Source organism: Mytilus californianus, unplaced genomic scaffold (assembly GCF_021869535.1).
Source record: "Mytilus californianus isolate M0D057914Y unplaced genomic scaffold, xbMytCali1.0.p SCAF_7, whole genome shotgun sequence".
Lineage (NCBI taxonomy): Eukaryota > Metazoa > Mollusca > Bivalvia > Mytilida > Mytilidae > Mytilus > Mytilus californianus.
In genome coordinates this window covers 15,863,568-15,888,573 of record NW_026262723.1, presented here as the reverse complement: position 1 = coordinate 15,888,573, position 25,006 = coordinate 15,863,568, and the positions used below count along the sequence as shown (strand labels likewise).

Here is a 25,006-nt window from a genome sequence, read left to right as displayed (position 1 = left end):
ACTAACTGCCTAATTTATAATATAACAATTTACGAAAAACACATGTGACAGACATGAACTAACGGCATTCACTGAAAAACAGGCTCCTGGATTAGGACAGGCACATCAAAAAGTGTGGCGTGGTTAAACATGTTTCTAAGCGCGCAGCTCTCCCCTAACCTTGGACAGTGGTGTTTATTTAAAGTCTCTGTGGTAGGACATTCTGGTACTCAGTCAATACGTTTACATCTCTGTGATAGGACATTCTTGGAATCAGTCAATAAGTTAAAGTAACTGTGGTTGGACATTCTGGTACTCAGTCAATAGGTTAACGTCTCTGTGGTAGGACATTCTGGTATTCAGTCAATACGTAAGCGTCTCTATGGTAGGACATTATGGGACTCAGACAATATTTAACAGTCTCTGTGGTAGAACATTCTGGGACTCAGTCAATACGTTAACGTCTCTGTGGAAGGACATTTTGGGACTCAGTCGATAGATTAAAGTCTCTGTGGTAGGACATTCTGGTATTAAGTCAATAGATTAACGTCTCTGTGGAAGGACATTCTGGGACTGAATCAATAGACTAAAGTGTCTGTGCTTGGACATTCTGGTATCCAGCAATAGAGTAAAGTCTCTGTGGTAGGACATTCTGGGACTCAGTCAATAGATTAAAGTCTCTGTGGTAGAACATTCTGGTACACACTGAATAGATTAAAGTCTCTGTGGTATGAAAATCTGGTACTAAGTCAATAGGTTAACGTCTCTGTGGTAACAAACTGTGGTACTCAGTCATTACGTTAACGTCCCTGTGGTAGGACATTCTGGTATTCAGTCAGTAGGTTAACGTCTCTGTGGTAGGACATTCTGGGACTCAGTCAAACCAAAATATAACGGAAATGAACAATTTTCGTTTCTAAATCGAATCAAAAATAATTCTTAACATGTGTTAATATAACCTTTCAATTATGATAGAATCCTTGCCTACACTAATTCTAGTTTTGAAATATCAACATCTCTAGAAATATACATGGCTTATGTAAGCATTAGGAATAATTTGTTGAAATATACATGTCCTTGATGTTACTTCTATTACACAGAGGACTATTTATATAGATTTCCATGTTAATATTTGTTATTGTACGATTGATATTTCATTGTTTTAATTTTCGTTGATAAACATAAAAATAAGGAGATGTGGTATGATTGCCAATGAGACAATTATCCACCAAAGTTCAAATGAGGTGAATGTTAGCAATAACAGGCAAGCGTACGGCCTTCAACAATGAGAAACACCCATACCGTATAGTCGGCTATAACATGTATAAAAGGCCCCGACATATAAAATATGAAACCAGTCAATTGAGAAAACTAACTGCCTAATTTATAATATAACAATTTACGAAAAACACATATGACAGACATGAACTAACGGCATTCACTGAAAAACAGGCTCCTGACTTAGGACAGGCACATCAACAAATGTGTCGGGGTTAAACATGTTTCTGAGCGCTCAGCCCTCCCCGAACCTTGGACAGTGGTGTTTATTTAAGTGAGTGTGTTTCTTAAATAATAATACATAATAAATAATAAATAGTAGTTGGTCTAGGTCAATGTGGTGCTAAATTTGAATTTTGAAATATACATTGCACTCCATAATTAAGTTGTTTTCTTACCATTACAAACTTCAGCTGATTCATCAGATCTATCTTTGCAATCCGGCCAACCATTACATAGACTTGTCTCATATACGCACTGCAAACCATCCTGGCATTTGACCTTATCTTCACCACATTCGAAATCTTAATAATAATCAGAAAATTATTTCCTCGTCTACACTTTTCAACTGACAACCAAATAAATAAAAACACTTTTGTCTACTGTGTCCTAAAAGAAATTATCTTTAGTATATTGGTGCTATTAGTCGACAATTTTGTAGCCCTAATTTAAATACATATCAAAACTAAATACATCGAAGATAAATGATCATAATGCATGAAACTCTTTACATGTACATTGTAGCGTACCAGAAATAGGTGGCTGTTTATCAAATTAAAAATGTCAAAGCAGGAATGCAGTTTATCAGTGAATCTTACGATCAATCATACACGCACACAACTAACACAAAAAAAAATGAACACACGCCGACCGCAAGAAATTAAAACAATATGATTGTTATGAACAAACGATATTGAATGATATGTTCTTGTAAGGAAAAAATATAGGCACAAAATACCAAATATGACATTAAAATAAAGTAATGAAAATATCTGACAATGCAATGGCAAAAAAAAAATCAACATCATACAAAACACAACACAACATAACAAAACTACAGACTGATCAGTACGTACTCTACAAAACGTTAGAGGTGCTCCGGAAGGGAACGCATATTCTGCTTCAGATATGACACGGGTCGTGTTGCTCATGTACAAACAAACCAGGTGATGAGTCGTATCTTTAAGGTCACATTGAAATGAAATGTATTTACTAAAAATATTAACTTAATGATGAATGTGAAGTTAGCCGCCGGATCGTTATTCGATATTCGATATTCTATATCCAACCGGCTGCTAGAATATTTGACGTCCCAATCCTTAAAACACAATTATTATGAAGAGCTGATCTCAGAAAAACAGGTGTATAGAAATAAGATAACAAAGATTGCAAAATCCAAGAAGCAGTGTGATAAAGTATTTATCCGGTGAAATACACAGAACAAGCTAAAAATTAAGAGTATATAAAATAATATAAAAGTATGCAAATGAGGATATACAGACCCACACATGTGTCTTTACTTTCGTCGGATTCATCATTACAGCGTGTATATCCATTACAGAGGTTATGCGTTCTTATACACTCTAAACCATCAGCACATTTTACATGATCCGGTGGGCACTGAAATTCTTAAAAAAAATAAATATTTGTATTATAGAAATAAGAAGATGTGGTTTATTGCCAATAAGACAACTCTCCCCAAAAGACAAACTGACATATAAGTTAACGAATACACAGACCAAACGTGGCAGCGTATTTATACACCCCTCAACAAAACGACATTTAGTACAAACCTGAGAATATTCGCAGTTACGGTCAGTTAGTTGGAAGCCTATAACAACTAATACAAAATGATGTATCTAAGACTATTACCTTGATATGACAATATAATAAGGAAACACATTCGCTGACTCTTATACATGTATAACATGTTACAAGTTAGTCTTAATTAAATTAAGCTAAGATATATCATGTTCTTTCAATGTGTTTAAAATACCAAGAAATTGTTTAAATCATGCAATATGACCATTTTAGGTTAAGTATAGATAACAAAAAAAAACAATAGAATATGAATTGACCATATGTAAAGTATATAAACAATTACCAATCACTATTTTTCAGTAGTGAAATGTGTGTATGTACACCATGCTCAGAAGATTAAGAATCTATATAAGCCAAAATTAAAACTCACAAAATATTACAGTTTTGTCAAAAGCATACTTCTTCTGATCATAACGCATAAATGTGTCATATATCAGTTAAGCAGTACTCAAATTAAAATTTAAGACTTTCAAACTAGTGTAAAACATAAGTAGTATGCAGAGCTGATCTCAGAAATAGGTGCATAGAAGTAAGATAACAAAGATTTCAAAACCCAAGGAGCAAATATACATGTAGGAAGCATATTTATCCCGTGAAATACACAGAACAACCTAAACATAATGAGTAGGTAAACAATGTAAAAGTATGCTACATGTAGCAGTGCTACTCGAATGATGATATAAAGACCTGTACACGTCTCTTTACTTTCATCGGACCCATCCTTACAACGTGGATATCCATTACAGAGGTTATGCGTTCTAATACACTGTAAACCATCAGCACATTTTACATGGTCCGGTGGGCACTGAAAATCTAAAAAAAATATTTGATTTGTATTATAAGAATAAGAAGATTTGGTTTATTGCCAATGAGACAACTCTCCACCAAAGACTAAATGACATATGAGTTAACAACTATATGTCATCGTACGGCCTTCAACAATGAGTAAAACCCATACCGTATAGTAGGCTATAAAGGCCCCAATATAACAAATCTAAATAAATTCAAGCAAGAAACCTAACGGCCTGATTTATGTACACACTATGAACGAAAATAAACGATTAACAGCAACAAACGACAACCAATAATTACAGGCTCCTAACTTGGCGCAGGCAAATACAGAATGTGGTTGAATTAAACCAGTTTGCTGGCACCCAATCCTCCCCTAACCTAGAACAGTAGAAGTGTAACATTACAGCAGAAGAACAAACTATACAAAATAACTTATCAAATCGATACAAAACACAGACCGGAAATGGCAGGGTATTTATACGACCCGTAACAAAAACGACAATTAATACAGATCTGAGAGTACTCACTAGCTAGTAATACGTTTATCCGCAGACAAAATAGCGATTACTTTGTCAAACGCTTACTGTTTTGTCAAAGAGCAAACAGTCCAAAAACCTCCACATAGGGTTCATGTTCAGGTGTCCTTTTATTCTCTGATCATAATATTTTTACACGTTTCGTTATTGTTAATATGAACATTATTTGTCGAGTTACTGCCAATGTTTTTCTGTATCATTTTTAAATGCAATTTGTTTACCATGTTAATCTTTAAATCGTTCCAATTTAGTGAACCGACCTAATTGTAAACATTCAACAACGTAAGACAGTAAACTTTTTTTTCAATTTCCATTTTATAAATTGTAGTTTGCTAGAATGTTTAACCAATAAAAAGATGTTTGGCTTATATGGCAATAGTCATTAAACGGTATTTCAAAAAAAAAATTGTACATAAACAGTAATCATTTGTTTAACAAATGATAGTAAGTTGATAAGGTTGTAGCTGTTAAATAATTCGTTGATAATTGCTTTGATGAACTGTAGCAGACAGTCTGTATGACCCATATATTTAATATATAATGCAGCTGTGTTTTTACAGCTGTGTTTTTACATTCAAACATTGTCATATTACACTGTAAATATTATGACTTTGTCTGTTTATGCTCTGTCCATATATGTGTGTGGTCATGAGGAGAATACTACTTTGATTGGTGTGAAAAGTGTGGAAGGGGCAGTCGAAGTGATATAGGAATTTAAGAATGTCGACATTCCAGAGGAATAGAGAATGACAAGTGAATAGACGTGTTTTTGTTTAACCATGTTATAATTGTAAAGTGTATTTATATTAACTTGTATATAATTCATATGAATATTTAAAACTACTTTTTATAAACCTGTGCTTGTCAAGAACTCCAAGACACAATACAGAAACATTATTCACATTTGCACTTAAGAACTAACCTTTGCACATTTCTATATCTTCATCATCACCAGTTTTGCATAATTCTGCACCATTACAGCGATCCTTTTCCGAATAACAAGCAATGCCATCACTACACTTTGTTGTATTAGTTGGACACGTTCGATCTGTTGACATGGTCGAAAAAGTAAGTCGACTTAATAATTACAGTAATGCGATAACGATATTAAGTTTTAAAATAATATTACTATAAACAGTTGTAGTAGTAGCAGTCTAATAACTTTATAAACATATTACTGCCTACTTTACAGAATTTAATATTTCCTACTTGTCGTTACAAATACTTTCCATGACAGATACGCATGCATTAATATCTAAATGAATGAACTATCATACATGCCATTGAATATATTAAAAGTAAGAAAAATAAAGGAACGGCAATCGTAAAATAGCGAGATTTTTTATATTGTTTTTTTTTTTTTTTTTTAAAGAAATCCATATTAATTTCGTATTAATGAAATAATAATGACCATTCCATTTTTATTCAAATGCGTATCTGTTGCAGTAAAATCGATAGCTTTAATGTTTTTAGTTGCTGACACCATTCTGCTTGGAATTTCATTTGGAAAAAAATTCTTTATAGATAGAAATTTCAAATACTGCACAAAAATTATTAAACAAACCGTTACTATGTTTAGATAAAACAAGACACCACAATATTATGTCATTTTTTAAATTATGTTATGCAGCTATAACTCCTTACTTACTTTTGCACATTTCAGGATCGTCATCTGAACCATCTTTGCAGTAGGCGTAGTAATCACAAAGAGTATATTCAGGAAAACAATGTATCCCGTTTTTACATTTCATTTTTCCTATTTCGCATTCCAATTCTAAATAAAACCAAGCAGCACATGATAGGATTAATGGGTAAACTACGTACAAGTATTTTATTACAGACATTTTAGGTGCACAATATTGATTGAGCTCCCATGTTGACCGGGCATATTCATATGACATCAAGAAAAGTCTGATATGGATTTTGTTTAGCATGATTTAACGTTCATGTTATCTTTCTAGAATAACAGAATGCTTCTAGTAGTAGCTTAGTTAAACAGTAGAGGACTGGCGTTCTTTATTTTTTTTATGTAATATTGTTAAAATTTTCAGATTTCGATCAATTCTTAAAATAATTTGTGGCCATTAAATATAAAATATTGAAAGAAATGAGAAAAAAAAAGAATGCCCTGTTTTGATACAAAACATGAATTATACATACACAATGAACAATCATTTTCTTAAAATATATAACAGATCCCTGTTACAGCTAAACAATTAACCTTGGTACCTCTACATAAATCCTCGTTTTCATCTTCGCCATTTGAACAAGTATTATATCCATTACAAAACGCTAGTCTATAAGCACAACCAGAACCGTCTGAACATTCTCTACATTCTCCTGGAGGAATAACGTCCGTCGACCCACCTGTTTAGAAATTACAATTATCAATTAGAACACATCTAAATTTATTATGTGAAATTTCCATGTGTGTGGCAAACATCAAGCAACGGATGTTTTAAGGTATATGTACTTATTTACTTGACTGTTATATATGACCACGAATATATTCTATTTGGTTTTGAACTAAAATCTAGTCCATATTTTCGATTGTGAAATAATCAAATTCTGCTTTTCACCGATGTGTTACTTGCGAGAAGTAACAGTACGTTTGGAACTATTTGCGCTATGCTTTATATGTGTCTTAAGTATCTAAGCAGTCTACTTTTGAGGAGACAAAATTACCTAACTAGCACGAACAGATTCCTCTGAAAATCTGACGAGAAATATATAAGTATTCTAATTCCCTTAAATCTAATGTTTTATACGAATATGTATAGAATCAACTACTTTTTACAAATTCAAACTTCTTTTTTATATTTGTGTTTGTTTACATTAGTAATTTTGTAAACTGTATATTCATTGATTTAATAAATGATATCGATTTAACAATCTTATCTAATGTCTATAATGATCAGATTGTTTTACTGGCCTATTATGTGAGAAGCCAAGTTTGTTAGGCCTATTATATGAGAAGCCAAATTTGTTAGGCCTATTACATGTATTATGTGAGAAGCCAAATTTGTTAGGCCTATTACATGAGAAGCCAAATTTGTTAGGCCCATTTTATTTCAAGCTGAGTTTGTCATTGTCTAGGAATGTTATTGGCCGAGCCATAAGAGATAGAAGATATAGCGGCATTAAACTCGAAATCTACGATAATGGCCGAATGGTCACACGGTCATCATCTTTTTTTTTAATATTGATTTTTTATTTCTGCCAAATAAGTTTTACCGATAAAAACTAATGAAGGTCACAATTTTAAAAGCCGTTACGTAAAGCTTCAATGCCTTTCTTAATATTACTAAATGGTGGTTACAAAATATGTTTTCTTTTCCAGAGTTCATTCGCATTTTATTACAAGTTACTAGTCCGGTTGTTTGTCGATCAGCTGTATTGGACCAAGGCTACGTCTCGAGCCAATACAGCTAACCTAGATTCTATACTACTGTACTTGAACATAATACATAATTAATAAGAAAACACCCATTTAAAGGGGCATTAGTTGTCAAATCCATGTTCACCGATTTGATTCAAGATCTCATATTTGTTTTATAACATTCTAAAAAGTAGATCTAAATTATGAAAAATCTAAAATAAACAATTTCAAATGCATGGGATCGATAATATGTATCAGCATTTAGTGTGTATTTTAGTCTAGACGCCATCTTATTAACCATCAAGGTGACCTCCGAAGTCTGTCGACGGTAATATAACTTGAAATAAACATAACTATAGATATAAATAGATAGCGAACTCGTGCAATTGTTTCTTTCTAGGTCTGTTTGATTTCATATTATAGGTTTAAATATATGTTAATCCTCGTTTTACTTGTATACGAATGAGTTTTTGTGAATCGAATCAGTAAATCAAATGGTTTACCACATTTGCCATAGTTTCACTTTCAATGTTGACATTATTTTCCATTAATAACTGAACACGCCTAATTCATGCGTAATCCATCTCTAGCTAAAGGATTAAATGGAAGGTCACATGAATACGGATTCAATTAGGTCGAAATATTCTTTTCGCAGCGATTAATTTATCAGCGATGTTTCTAAGCTTATTTTGACAAAACTGAACCAAACTGGCTGCTAAAAGCGAATTATTATTTCACTATTTAATTTCATTAATAGTTGAAAAAAAAATCATATTTTAAATTTAAGTATATCTCGTAGCTAATACCCCTGTAATAACACTATGATATATATTTATACAATGTGTACAAATCTGTTTTATCCAAATGATTACAAATTTTTATATGAGATGATTAATGACACAGCAGATTTTTACTGTGCATCTAAAACAAAAACGTCGAATAATGATAAAGCAAATCCCAATGTTTTAATTCATATAATTATTACGATACTGTTGTCAGGTCATTAAAGATGGCATATATTAGTATTACTATTGATTCACTAATAGGGTCTTTGCATCAGAACTAAACACATTTATTCTAAAGCCAGTTGTTGGCATGATACGGGTTATATATGTTTTTCTAATATATTTTGTGATGGTATGATACTAAACCTCTAACTGGAGGGATTGTGCTCGATTTTCATATGATGAAGACATAATCTTTCAATGAGTTTGATTAAGGTCTGAGGCTTGCATGTCAGTAAGTTCTTTGGTAGTCCTTTGTTAATTTATGTATCATTGTCAATTTGTTTAGTTTCTTTTATTACCTATTATGACATCGAACTCGAACTTTTTTAAACTGAGTTTTACTGTGCCTATTGCTGTGTGTTTGTTTTTTTTATTCTACATTAGCTAGAGGTATAAGGGGAGGGTTGAAATATCACAAAACATGTTTAACCACGCCGCATGTTTGCGTCTGTCACAAGTCATGAGCCACTGGCCTTTGTTAGTCTAGTATGATTTTTAATTTTAGTTAATTTAAATGTTTTAGAGTTGAGTATGACGTGCATTATCACTAAACTAGTACGCGTTTTAGTTTGAGGGCCAGCTGAAACAAACATCCGGGTGCGGAATTTACTCGCTGTGTTGAAGACATGTTGGTGGCCTTCGGCTATTTCCTGCTCTTTGGTCGGGTTGGCAAATTCCCTATTTCCATTCTCAATTTTATTGTAAATTAAGCAGCTATCAGAAGTTTATTAACCAATGACTTAAAATACATTATAAATTTCCATTTATTACGATTCAGTGTATCTCAGAGATGGTCATTAGTACAAGTTTTTTACCAAATAAAGCAGTTAAAACAGAATTGTTACTGGCCTTAATACAGGATTTTTTTCTGGTTCAAAAAGGTGTCGGAAAATTAATAAATGTATTACGCAAAATATTAGATTTCAACATGTTTGATGTTTGAGTTGGTTTTATTTTTCATATGTTATATTATTTCTTTGAGTATATACATTTATGGACGATAGAATGTGTGAATATTCAGAATTGTCAACAATAAACGATTATTTCTCTGATGGTGCAGACTAAAGTGATAGTAATTTGTAGGGTTGGCAATCTTGGATATGATGTATCACTGTAGCATCAAATAATCTGTCAAAACATTAAGCCAGAGATTTATATTATGATCTCATATGTACAATAAATGAAGACTCTCTGTAAAGTATTGGTGTCGCGAAAACGGCCGTTTGTGAATGCTTGCCTCGGAAGCAGATGGATTTCAAATATTTTTTTCTTTGTCACTCTAGTCCACAGACCAGTTCTTACCTGGAAGTTGTGTCATTTTTGTTAACATACGTAAGTAACGTCATTTTGATGGGAGATGACTCGTGTAAAAATCGAGTTTTTTTTATCGGTGAATAAGATGGTAATTCAACGCACATCATTACTTTTAAGTATTATTCAACATTCATTGTATTACAATGATAATTAACGCAAATAGTTCATATTGATTCTGTATGATTCTTCCGACAGTCGTGTTTATCATTATCAGTCAGCTTACCTTGACCATGTTGACCCAATAAGACTGTACTTGAACATAAAACAGTTATAATATGAAATCACCAATTAAGTGCAACCTCGCATAGATACAAGTATACTTCACCTGTTATTGCAGTTAAAAGCAACACAACAAAGAAAGGATAATTTTCCATTGCCCTGTGAAAAATAAGTAAAAAGTATAGCAACGTAGCACAGCTTTCGCATGTACTGTTTTTTATCAAATCTTTGTCACTAATTGTAATATATTTTTCGCCAATTGTACATACATTAAACGAGTAATACAATTGATGATGAAGACATAACAAACTAAATTCAAAAGATTTCGAATATATGAAATAAGAAACATTTAAGAATTAAAAGTAAATGTTTTCAAAATTAAAATAGCCATATATTTTTATGTAATTTATATTAGTCTGGTTTTGATTTTCTATAATTTTAGAAAATATTTTTTCCTCGTGACATTATAATTTAGCTTAACAGTCAGGGGCATTACTTAAACAAGTAATTTTTTTAGTTACTTATATAGGTAATTTTTGTTTTTAAAAATTATAAAATTACTCAATAGAGTTATTTTAAATTTCAATAGAAGCATGGACTGAATGTAGTTTTCATAAATTTTTACATCATTTTATATCATAAAATGAAGAATTTATTAGATTTTAGAGGAGTATAGAAATAAACGGTTACTTTAAAAACAATGACAAAAATATTGCTTGAATAAGTTATTTTATACATCTGTGAAATAATTAGTAATAACACTTATTTAAGGAACATATGTAAGTGTTTTGGGTTACAAATTATAAATAATTCAAAGTCTTACTTAATTCACAAGTTTCTATTTATTTATATCTGTCTACCTTCAAGATTTTTGAGGAAAATGATATTGTAATAGTCCCAAGAGACCAATCTTTGACCCAAAAGCGTCGATATAAAAGATAAGTGCGTCAGAAAGACAATTAGTGTTTCAGAAGGATTAGAGTTTATATTTCATGGGAAAAATAACCAGATGAAACCAGGTGAAAATTTGTTAAAGCTAGTAAAATCTGTATAGTTGGACACCTATAAAAATAATATTTAAAAAAGTTACTTATATAAGTAATATTACATATAGCCTCGTTTTCAACATTACTTGTATAGGTATTTTTAAATGTTACTTTTTTAAGTAATGCCCCTGACTGCTTAATGTAAATTGTTGAAAGGATAATAAGAGTGACTATTAAATAACACTTAACCCAATAAGATAAACTTTGAAAAAAAGTTAATGATGTAAAACAAGACCTCATAATTAGCATAAAGATGTATGATTCAGTTAATCTGTTGAATTTTTGGCGACATAACCCAAACACCACAACGACAATTAGGTTTCGGATATAAATGAAAAAACAATACCAAGGATATAAGTACCAACAATAGATTCAGATGTGAATTTTTAGACATGATTTCCGTTCTCGGTTTAATGTTAAAAACTTTATTTTTCAAAAATGAACAAATGGATGCAAATTTACGCATTGTTTAATCTTATTAATGTTTCACATACAAAGCTTGAAGCCCAAATCCCGATAGCGTACGTAAAAATATGCAGACAAATTGATGTGGATTTTTATAGTTTATGGATGTTGGCTGTTATGTGTCAAAATAACAAGCCTTTACAAAAACTGTTATACATTGATAAAATATAGATAATATAACTAAATTACCAGAAAAAAATAAAAGGTCCGTTTCCTTATTCGTGTTATTTGTTTTTACACACAAGCCATTGCGAATTTTGCAATAAATGGTTCTCTCAATATTTTTATAATTTATGAATACTTTGTTGTATATGTTATAGCAACGAAAACATATTTACAACATGGTAAATGATAAACAGATTAGGTCAATACATTAAAAGCCTAATAAGAACACAAACCTCATTAATTATGGCTATTTTACAAAATGTTCCTTTGATCTTAATGACTGATAATTTCCTTTCTTAGGACAGTAGAGTGATATGAAAAATTATCGCTAGAAACTTAGGGAGCACGTGCCGTTGTCAATGTAAATATCAACGTCGACATAGGCAAAATTGCGATAAACCGATTATCAATGGTCATTTCATCTCGATCGTTTTTCTCACTTTCGGCGTACCGGCTCAAGCGAGAAAATGAATCTCGTTGAGATGACCAACGATTATCCGTAAGTAGCAAATTGTGATCTGATTGACCCCGCAAATTGTATTTAAGTACACAATTTCCTTTATACGTAAAGCAAACGTTAATTTAAATAAATATTATAATTAAGTAATGGTTGGCCAAGAACAATTAACTTTTGTCAAATATTTAGGCCTAGTTGATATATAGGCAGGGCATACTGATAACAAATTTAACATTGTTACATTTTTTTACAAATTTAAATTAATTTTCATCGACAGAATAAGAGGATTCCGAATATCTGCCATGTCTGACAAAAGTCAATAAACAAGAATAGCAAACATCCTTAATATAACAACATGAGGTAAGAATTCATAAAATATGAACATGTACGTAATCAAATCGGTTTCATATAGGGGAAAACTTTATATCCAATAAAGTCATGACAAAAATAGGAGTAAGCGGGCCATATTTGTAATGGTACTTCGTCGATAAAATCAGAGGATCCCAAGTATCTGACAAAAAGTCACCTACAAGAACAGCGAACACCTTTAATATCAAAACATTAGGTAAGAATTCGTAAAAAAAAACGTGTATGTTATCGAATCGGAACACATGGAGCAACACTTTATACAGGTTTTTAGAGATGAAAACTGTTGCCTCTTTACGTTTATCAATGTAACCAACACAAAGTGAACTGGACAATGAATTAATCTTCAAACAAAAAATTAATAATTAACATTTGTCAATGAACGTTTAAAGCAAACAAAAAAAAACCCCACCTTTGATGCCCAAGTTTGCCTTTAGAAAATACATACAATCATCAGATATCGGAAATTTATGTTACAAATTTTAATTGCTATGTCTTGCATACTGAGCTACAGCTCTTGGATGGTGTAAACTTCCCAAAAAAACGTGTATGGGTTAATAGTGTATGGCATATGATGCAATGGTAGAAGGTGTATGGTGCTATGGTGTATGGTGTAAGGGGAATGGTGTAATAATGTAACGTGTGATCGGGAATGGTGTGAATGAATGGTGAACAACATTTAAAACTATGCAAAATATTGATAAGATCTGATTTTTGATTTTATACATTAATTTTCAATATTGTGATTAAAATTAGTTTTTTTAAGATAAATGAATAATTTTGTAGTTGCACGCTTTCTTTGAAATTAAATTGCATTATGGTGTAGTGTGTAAGGTGTATGGTGCTAATGTGTAACGTGTATGGTGTAATGGCACAGGGTGTATGGTGTAACGGTGTATGGTGAATGGTGTAATGGTGTATGGTGTTAGTGGGAAGTTTACACCATCCAAGAACTGTAATGATAATATCAGAGAATAGCAGTCCAACATAAGGGGTCATGTGTTATGTAAAAAGCTCTTGTCTAGAGTTGACTTCATCAGGAACACCCAAAAGGAAAGCCAGGTATGCATATATATCAAAGGATTAAAACAAAATTAAAAATAAAAGCCAGATATATTTGGTAAGTGTTCTTGATTAGCTAATTATAAGTGAAGACATGCATGAATTATGTCATTTGCATTTCGTTGTGGACATGGTTGCTGATGCCGTCGAGGATTTACGGTCTATTCGGATTTTATTGGCCGATTAGTAGAAACACTTTTAAATTTGTATCGAGCCAATTAATGATCCTTTTATATCCAACACAAGTGTTCTGTGATGTATGTTTGAGTTATTGAAATAAAGCATTATGATACATCGTCAAATGATATTGACTATATAATAACATTTGCCAACTTTTGACATAAATAAGTTGGGTTTTTCCATCCATGTTTCACCCTTACATATAAGATTAATTGATGTTTGCTTAACGTCCAGTGTCATAAATTCAAAGCATTATTTGATTTGAAAATAATACAAATAATATGTACTTACACATATGTAGAATAGAAGCTTACTTTTGAGAAGTGAATATTCAAGTAGATCACAAGGCGAGTGGGAAACGAATTTAAATGTTTACAACCAATTACTGACATTTCAAAAAAAAACTGTTGATTATCCTTGTTTGAAACACTTATCTCTTTATCAACCATTTACCTTCAATAAATCATTATCCGCCTTTCTAAAAAAAATTACCATGTTGAACTTTCACATTTTCAATTTAACCTACATGTAGGATGACCTTTCTAAAAAAATATAAATTTGATTGACGAGTCGGAAAAAATAGTTTTACACAGAAATATCCTGGGTTTAATGTAAAATGATACTAGTTATCACCATTGATTTGGCTTTGCATTATATAACTGCAGTTTAAATCTGTGGAAACATCATGATTGTGTGCATAGTATTTTTTACTGTATCTATTTTAGAAAAAAATGTCCGTTTAATATACAATGATATAAAGCAGCTTAGTAATAATTTCAGTAATTGTATGTTATATTCTGGCAGGATGATTTATATTGACCTTTATCATATATTTAGTACTAAATACAGCAATTTTTTATATCTAATAAAGGTTGTTTTTTTCGAGTCTGTATCACCTATCCTGTATTGCATACCCCATATCGCATGGCTAAACCCGTATCGCATACCCCGTATCGCATAGCTTAACCCGTAACGCATACCGGTCGTCAAAGTTTGACATATGACGTCCAGTTGCTGTATTTCCTGGCATGATACGAAATGTAACCTCATTTAGTTAGAATTTCTGAAAAATACTTGCAAGAGAAAATGGGTCATTTATGACACTAATTCAGACTAGAAATATTAATTTTGGAAAATGATCAAAAGACCCATTCTCTCTTCACTAGTTTTTTTGTTTATTTAAAAGTACAGGTACATGAATGTGTGTTAATTTTGGTGCAATCGAACTGAGATAATAACATTAAGGAGTCTATAGATTACTATTCTAAAGCATTTGTATTAATTAGCAATACTTCATTGATGTGCATTAATACTTTTCCTAAATCAAGGGTTTAAATAGCAAATTGTTCACTTCAAAATCCAAATTATTTCGAATTATGCAAATATTAAAAGTGGTGTTAAAACAAATTACATCTGCCTGTATTAATATGAGGTTCAAAATGAGAAAACGGAAATTTATAAATCACATGCATCAAAAAAGGGTAGGAAAGTAATTTTGACACCAAATACGTGTAAAACAAAATGAGTCATATATGCCAGAATAGGACTAGAAATTCCTAGGATGGATTATTTTAACAAATGACAGGATTTCTCTGTTAATAACAGTATTAAACCTAGTGTAGTTGTTTTTGATGTTATGTGATCCTTGTTGTGAAATTATTATTTTGATAGTTAGATTAAAAAGAAATGGTGTTATATTAATATTTATTCATTTATCAGAGTTTCATTTTTGGAAATTCCAAGTCCAATGTTTTTAGTTCTAAAAAATGATGGGGTTTCACAAGCTTCAGAAATAATCATGGTATTCAGTATATATATATACCCCCTGGAAAAAAAACATGATAGTAAAGTTTTAACATCAAGCACTATTGAAGAAATTTTAGTTTTCGAAGTATACACATATTTGGTAGAGCTAAATTGCAACCCTGTCGAATATGTGGAGTTCATATAAATATATATATAGGAATCCCTCTGTTTGTCTGTCCATAATCTTTGAATTGATGATACTTAGTAACATTGTTGTCCACATTTATGTATATAAATGAGATCAGATTGCAGTATAAAATGGTTAAACTTAACAATAAATATTGGGAAGGTGAGTTGTATTCTACAGGAGAGAACAGCTGACAGTATCGTTAGTGAATGCATTTGAATGCATGGTCGCAAAACATATTATTTGCCAATTTCATAGCTCTATATTGAGCATGTAATAAGGTTATAATGGACATTACGATGTCGATGTCTCGTCCAGTATGAACGATCACGAATTTTGTTATGACTATCACGAAACGGGATATTAGGCAAATAAGGAAGTGTTTAAAAAAAAAGTCAACTGGAAAAATACAGGAAAATCATAATTTTCTTGTCTCTCTCATATTTTACGGACAATTAAAACAGGATATCCCATGAATCTGATTCTATAAAAAATATATGATAAACAGAATAATACATTGCAAAATCCGTATCGCAAGTTGTATTACCACTCAACCAATATCAACCCTCGGGACCTTCGGCCCTCGGGACTGATATTGGTTCCTCGTGGTGATACAGCATACGATACGGATTTTGCAATATATTATTCTATATTTATTTGAATTTCTTCCGTTGTTCTAATTTGGCTTCGTACCTGCTTTGAATTGAGCGCTATTGATGAGTCGTATAGTAGCTGAAGTAAGCGTGTGGCCTGTCACATTGTAAGCCAATTATTTATAATGAGTTTTTATATCTGGTCTATAATTCTTCATTAAACGTGAACTTCTGGTATTATTAACAAAAATGTATTGGAACTTTGAAAAGAAAAACTGTATCTGTAATAGTTTTGTTCATAATTAATATTGTGTCCTTAGAATAAATGGATAAACCAAATGCAATGCAAATACCCTAATATATGTTACTTCCATATTTCTGTTAAAAGACCTGAATCTGACATGACAAAAGAGGGACGAAAGATACCAGAGGGACAGTCAAACTCATAGATCGAAAACAAACTGACAACGCCATGGCCAAAAAAAAAAGAGACAACTCTTTTCCAGTCGGTTTCGATAGTCGAGCGTTTAATTTTGTCTCTTTAAATGGACTTTTCCTTAAGGAAATCATTTCAGAATTCATTTTGTTTATTACATTTTGAGTTGCAGTAATAAATAATGCAGTAATCTTGTACGTACGATATAAAAAGAAAATGTTCGATGAATTATAAGTTCGTTTAAAGTTGTTAACTGTTTGTTAAAAGGGTAAAACATGTATGTATTGTGAATTATTATCATTTCTGTATTAGCAGTTTTCATGGTTCCCTGGGCATAGGTAGACCAAGAAGTAAATGTTCTATGGTATCCCGTTCTAAATAGATTACACAAAACTATCAATGTTTATGAATAAAATGTTGTATATCACACTGCAGATTTATTTTTTAAATAAAGCATGTAGAAAGTTTCGACAGTGTATGTGATGCTTGTATTATAGTATTCTATGTTAATTTAGATGCAGCGAAAAACAATCCTTGATTTTCCTACCAATGATTAACCACGATTGTATCATTTTAAAAACAAGTTCTTTGTAAAAATACGTAAATTTATATACTTACTTCTAATTTAACTCTGAAGAGCTAATGTTCGGGTAAATAATCTAGTGAAAGTAAAAACAACTTACAATTTTACATTGAATATCTGACATTTCAAAATCTATTAGTATACTGAAGTTTGAAATACTAACTACCCCTTTATTAGCCAATTATCCTCATTAAACTGTTATACGCCTTGTTAGACAAGACGAATGTATTATTATTGAACCTAACCATTGTTCATTTTACCTATGATTATCATTCTGAAAATATATTTAAAATAAAAGACAGTTAATCAAACAAATGTTATCACTAGATAGGAAAACTGTGAGAGTTCTGTCATATCATATGTAACTGTGTGTGTTGTTGTTGGATGGGTTTTTTCCTTTTTGTTTTTTTTTATTATTCAAAAAATAGTTTTCTAAAAGGTAAATGTAAGGAGATGTGACAAAAACATATCAACTCAATTAGAAATAAACATACATCTACAGAATTCAATTATATTTTGTTTATCTTTAGCATTAAATTTTACAAAAAGTAAAATGACATATGCAAAAAATAACTTCGAAATGCAATTACGATTTTGCCTTTTCACTTAATTTATCTCATTAGCATGCCTTTTTGAACGAGTACAACTTGGCTTCTAATACATTTTTTGGACCTTAGGTACACATTTACCTCGAAATGTCATCTTATCATTGAAGACTCGTTGTAAGTTGATGAAGAAAAAAAGATTCAGACGATGAATCTTTACTATGATAACACAATGATAAATAATACATGAACTTTAATAAATTAATCAGAGTTGATAAGTTGATGAACAAACAGACACAATCATATACATTATCTACTGTTACACAACACAAAACCCGTTAAAGTTTTAGGTTCATAATTCAATAAACTATTTTTTATAAAGAACCAAACCAAACTCAAACGCCTTTATTGTAAATTGTTAAATGGCTAAATATTTGCACACAAGGAAGCTATTAAACCAAGAGTGCCAAGTGTGAAGTTGAAATCGTCCCTTCGAAAAAATTACGGACGCCATTACGAGTTGGTTGAACGTTATGGAATATCTGTTTCACTGATGACGACGGATATATTCCAATGGTCGTAACTAAAATCCCGTCCGCTATTGCCCGAATGTGACCTACCAAATTAGACTTGTCACAGGGTTTGTACTTACATGAGTAACACGACGGATGCCACATGTAGAGCAGAATTACCCTTCCGGAGCATCTGAGATCACCCCCAGTTTTTATTGTCAACAATATTTCATCTGCATCAATTAAGAGTGTCAATAGTTCCTCTTTTAAGTAAAAAAATCTGAACTGTCACAAGAATCTGAAGTTTTCATTTCTACAGATGGTTTGTATTTATATGGACCAAAAGTTAGTATATTTGTACTTTATTTTAACAATTGTATAGGCAAATTATAAGTCAGTAAATTTGTCAACTCAGGGTGGATTGGATATAAAAAATTACAGCAATATCAGTACATCATGTACATGATGAATGGAAAATTTTAACCGCATCAATGTAGAGTGGCAGTTTTCGTATCTCACGATCTTTGACCGCATCAAGAAAAACTGACCATTTTGATATTTAATAAGCCAATCATATATACATGTACATGATATATATTATAAGAATGATAAATAAAAAAAAATGTTAACTCAGGATGGAGTTTAACATACAATTTGGCAACAATATTGATACACAATGACTACAAAATATTGTTTAATTTGACATTAATTAAGAGTGCAAATATGTCCACGTTGTATAAAAAATACTGAGACGTCACTAAGAATCTGTAGTGTCTATATCTCAGAGTGATTTGTATTATAAAAACTAGAACACACACGCGACATCGCGGGTCCGTGACTGAATTAAAGTATCTACGCCTTATTTTCAGCCTGGATTAATATTCATATTGTCATTTGATAAAGTCATGCTGATTAGAAGGTGCACAGTTTTCTATGCCGTCAAAATTTGTCTGTGTTAATCCGTCCGGGTTTTTCTAACTACAGAAGGTAACTACTTGTTGATATATTGTTTTGGTCAATTATTAAATTTAGTAGTGTCAATCCCTGTATAATGACGAAGTTAACATCTGATTATTCCCGTGAACATAGCAAATCACAAATACACCGTTTAGTGGTGCGCCTGACAGAGGCGATACGTAGAGATTAGGTAACAGGTAACAAGTACTATTGGTGTCGGTATCGGATTCCACCCGGAATTTGTTAATTATTGGTAATAATAATTACGTGGAAAACAAAAAAAGACTCGAATGATGTAATTTTTAATCAACACCATTGTCCTACATTATTTATTAATAAAGTTGAATTGATTCGTCGTGTTTACGTCATGCCGGCTAATAAATTGGATCTCGTCATTTACGAAGTATAGATATTTGCCCGGTTCAACTTATACTTACCATATTTATGCTTAGATGAATAATGTACATTACACTGCTTTAACATATTATACAGTTTATAAAATAGAAAAGAGATGGGAAACTGTTTACATTAAAATCATCGTAAAGATTTTTTTTTAACTTCGTGAAATAAAATAAGAGAATTTTAAATATTGTGTGAAAACTTCATTGAAGTTTAGAAAAACTTTGCAAATCATTAAATGCGGATAGCAAAAAAGATTAATAATAAATGTTAATCAAGCATAAATATGTTCTCAATATACTAACCAAGAATAGCGAGTGACTTTGCTGGCAAAACCTGTTTTTGACATACTTCTTCTATACACTTTTTTTTCTGCACTACATCTCACAAACCAGTATGAAGATCAAACAGTACAAATAAACAAATAAATAAAAAATGACAATAAAGATAACTATGATAAAAAGAAAAAAGAATAACTAAATAAATAATGTTCTTGTCAGTTTTTTGTTACAAACAATATGTATTTAAAGAACCTGCAAGCGAACATTTTCATAGTTAGTTTGATCTTGTCAGTCTTTCATTATTTTCCATTATATTTATCATGAAAACTATCTATTTACTTATTTATCTTAGAATTACCTTTCTATCTTACTATTATTTGTTCGAAAGCAAAATTGCTGCCAACAGACAAAAAGATAGTCAAAATTAAATGTTAAACGTTAGAACTCATGTTTTTTTTTTAATATGATATACAACAATACATGTATTTGGAATAATTGAACATATAAACACATGGAAATTAATAAAGGTAATGACATAAATAAATGAAATAGATATAAATAGAAAATAGTAAAAATATACCGATTAACTTTAGATTTAATGATTAATAAGTCAGCTGATTCGTTTTGGTTCACATTCCGAAAACTAACATAATTACCAAACATCCAATCAAGTGAGATAGTATCGTTTCAGAACGAAACAGGATTGTTAACACGGAATTAATTGATCGTTTTGTCCACACATGACTTTGAGCGGAAAACAAATATGCGAAAAAGGTGGAGATACACGATTCTGATTGATTTAAATCGTTCGTTCTCGTTCATTCCGTTCTTGTGTTCTTTTTGGTTTTGTTTAGTTCGTGAAAGAGGGAATTTGAGGGGTTCAGTAGCTATATAGCTATATATGCAACGATATTTTTAAGGGTTTTTGTGTTGTTTCGTGAGTCAATATATAGTAGGAACCCTCAGATGTTCTGACGAGGTATCAAGCCAATATGTTGTGATTATATGATTGTCTACTACATGAATCTGTAGACATCAATGTAGAAGAATTTATATTTTCATTCTAGGTAGTATTTAGGACATGCCATTACCGCAATGTTGGCTGTTTTGTCAGCCGGTACGAACACAAACTGTCTTGCGAGAACTTGAAGTTAGTTTCTTATTCTATAAATAGGCGTATTATAAATCCTTTTATTTATTTCTGATTTTGTTTTCAAAATGCAATTGTCGAATTTTTACAAGATTCATACTTTAATTTAAAAAAAAAAAATCAAAATATTGTTTCTCAGATTTTTCCTGTAAACACCAAGTTTTACAATAGGACAAAACAGCGTCTTTAATTACATGTAGGCACTGTTTCCAATCTATTTTAGATGGATGATGATATTGAAGTTCTTTTGAAAAAAAATAAACATATTGGTCTTGAACGATGTTGAGGTACCCCGTATTTCCATGGTCATAGGAATCATATCTAAAATTCAAAGATTCATGGTCTCAAGTTGAAGGAGCATTACTTTCGATGACGTCTGATGTAACTGACATTAAATTAAAAACTTAACCTTTACTGAGTTGTTTGTATGTATACGAAATAATAGGTGGTTCTGTTTTATCAGCATAGGTAGGTACAAATAAGTTCAGGTGAACATCGATGTATGTCACTGTGTATCGTGGTTGAAATTGTAAGCCTATCTTATCTCATTAAAGGCACAGTAAACATCAAACGATAACATTGACTGAACAAGGTTAAAAAATGTTGTACAACATGTACAATGTGCATACAAGTTCGCAGATAATACTTAAAACTAATCTCATTATAACATTTATGACTTTTAGTTTAGTATTTCTGATAGAATGACGTTTTATAAATACATAAAAATGTCTTAACTGATTGAAGTGACCAGTTTGTTTATTATCATTTCAGAATACTGTGTATACTTAATACTTTGGACATCTATGTCTCTGGATCTGAACAAGGACGTATATTTTAGATATCATTCCTTGATCTAAACAAGGAAATGCAGCCGTTGTCTGACCTAGTATATTTTTACTTATTAAATATGGTTTCATATGTACATAATGCTAATTTTCGTATTTAATATTAAATTCCAATAACTATTGAAGGTGATACTTATACGTCGTATATTGGTCAAAGATTTAAGAAATAATGAACATTCATCTATTTGGCATGGGTCGATATTGTCAGTAAGTCTTGTTATCTAAACATATCTCCGCAGTTAAGCGCAGCCGGAGTTGGAGTTGTATTAGAGTTATTGTTTCAGATATTAGACATTGGTTTTGAATCTGAAGGAAACAAATTGCAAGGAATTAATTTATGTAGATAGCATAATTATGTCTGAATTAATTTCCGTTTTTTTTACAGTGAGTCTTACCAGTTAATAAAAAAGATACTTTTTAAATATACAGTTTCTAAAAAATAAAAACAAAATGTTCTCAAATACTAGTATCGGAAAATCAATTATTAATGAATTACAAACGGCAGTGAACCAATGCCTGGTAACTCTTCAGTACGATAGAATCGCTCAAGTGGATACCTCGGGTATGCTTGATTGCTTATTGTTTAAGTTATAGACACTTTAAACGTACGCAGATTTAGGGGAGGGGTATCGTGCAATTTGACCAAAGAGATTGTGGTGTTTAGTTTTATTCTTGATATTTTTATTTTGACGAACTTTTATATTCCTCTAGAACTCGTTGCAAATTCTTTTAATAGTTCGAACTAAAAGGATTATATGTCTTTTTTTTAAAAGACCAAAATTCTACAAATGTCACATATAAATGGATGGGGTTTTAATATAAATACAACTTACTTTTTTTGGTACATCACATTATATATTGTAAGTAACCAAATAATGACCCCTTGCTTCTTGCTTATGCATTATGATAAGTATATATCATATATTTGACTTTTTTACACTTTACACAAGTATTCCTCATTCCATACTAAAAGTCATTTTGAAAGAGTTGGTCCTGCTTTTTTTCGTAAAAGGAATGGCCTACGTAGATACAAGTTTCTTGACTTAGGAGAGGGATACATCGTACTTAGTAAAAAATCAGTCTTATTCAAACAAAAAGTTCTCTGAAACTGACATTATCAAGATGCTTGATTTATTTATTGACAACACATTTGTTATGTTTGGAGACCGTGTTTTTCAACAATCAATCGGCATTCCCATGGAACCAACTCTTTTTGCCGACTTGTTCCTTTTTTTATATGAGGCTGACTTTATACAGGAACTTCGTAGGAAGTAATAAAAGAAGTGAGCAGTATCCTTAACTTCACTTTCCGCTATATAGATGATGTTCTCTCACTAAGTAATTCAAAATTTGGTGACTATGTTGAACGCATCTATCCCATCGAATTTGAGATGAAGGATACAACAGATACTGTAAATTCAGAAATTAATGCGTGCATTTATTATTGCGATTTTTGAAGAGTGGACACAAATGCAAGATTAATTATTGCGATTTCATGAATATCTGCAAACAGATGTGTGTATCAGATATCATAATGCGAGTTCTAATTATTGCGATACTATCCCAGTCGCATTATTCGCGTTAATAAAAACATCGCAATAATTTCTGTTAAGTACAGTTAAGTTTGCTTCGTATCTTGACTTACAGCTAAAAATTGATAATGATGATCGGTTGAAAACAAAACTTTACGACAAAAGAGATGATTTTAGCTTCCCAATTGTTAACTTCTCATTTCTATGTAGCAACATTCCAGCTCTACCACCATACGGAGTATTTATCTCCCAGTTGACACGATATTCCAGGGCTTGTATTTCATGTATTTCCTATCATGATGTTCATTGATAGAGGGTTGCTGTTCACAAGGAAGCTATTAAAGCCAAGAGTTCCAAGTCGAGAAGTTGAAATTGTCCCTTCGTAAATTTCACGGACGCCATCACGAGTTGGTTGACCGTTATGGAATATCCGTTTCAATTTTCAAATTATCAGTTTCCCCCACCTTAGTAGCAATTTACAACTGCACCTGCATATCGAATATACATTATTTCTCAACTCATTCGGTATTCAAGAGCTTGCAGCTGCTACTCAGACTTTATAAAACGACACCAGTGTCTGAGCAGGAAGTTGATGAACCAGGGTTATGTCAAAGAACGTCTCGTAATGGAAGATACCAAGACCTTGTTGATAAGTATTCCGTATCAATTTCACAAATAATACATGATGGTCTTGAAGTATAGATTCTAGGTTCTGACGTTGTTTATGATCTCAATTACGTGTTATATTGTTCTTTTATTTGTTTTTGTAAATTAATAACCTTTTATGTTTAGTCCATTTTTAGTAATATCCTTTTGGCGTGGCTCGGTATTTATACATCTCGTCATTGTGTTATTGTGCTATGGTCATTTTCTGTATTTTTGTCTTTCATTTTTGCTGATGTGCTTTGTCTATAAGCCATTTTGTTTTTCTTTTTGACATATTTGTTTGTTTTATAGTGATTAGGTAATAACACAATGTTGACTGCTGTATCCCTATTTTTGGTACTGTTACGTATTATGTCTGTTTGTTTTGTTCACAAGTTGTTGTCAATAGAATGGAATTTTATGCAACTGTCATACAAGTGAGAGGTTTAACTAGCTAAAACACCAGGTTTAACACACTCTTTTCTACAAAAGGAAATGCCAGTTCCAAGTCAGGAATATGACAGTTTTT

General features: G+C 31.5%; 1 protein-coding gene and 1 long non-coding RNA gene across 17 annotated transcripts in view; both read right to left on the bottom strand.

Annotated features, from left to right (window-relative positions):
- The window catches only part of LOC127708932 (low-density lipoprotein receptor-related protein 2-like), a 423,265-nt gene that overhangs the window by 179,793 nt on the left and 218,466 nt on the right, over nt 1-25,006 (bottom strand). The window lies entirely within an intron of this gene.
- On the bottom strand, nt 6,642-14,387 carry LOC127708946 (uncharacterized). Its single transcript, XR_007985444.1, has 3 exons — nt 14,358-14,387; nt 10,432-10,484; nt 6,642-6,773 (listed from the first exon to the last, which is right to left on the bottom strand). It is a non-coding gene; the product is annotated as an uncharacterized LOC127708946 (long non-coding RNA).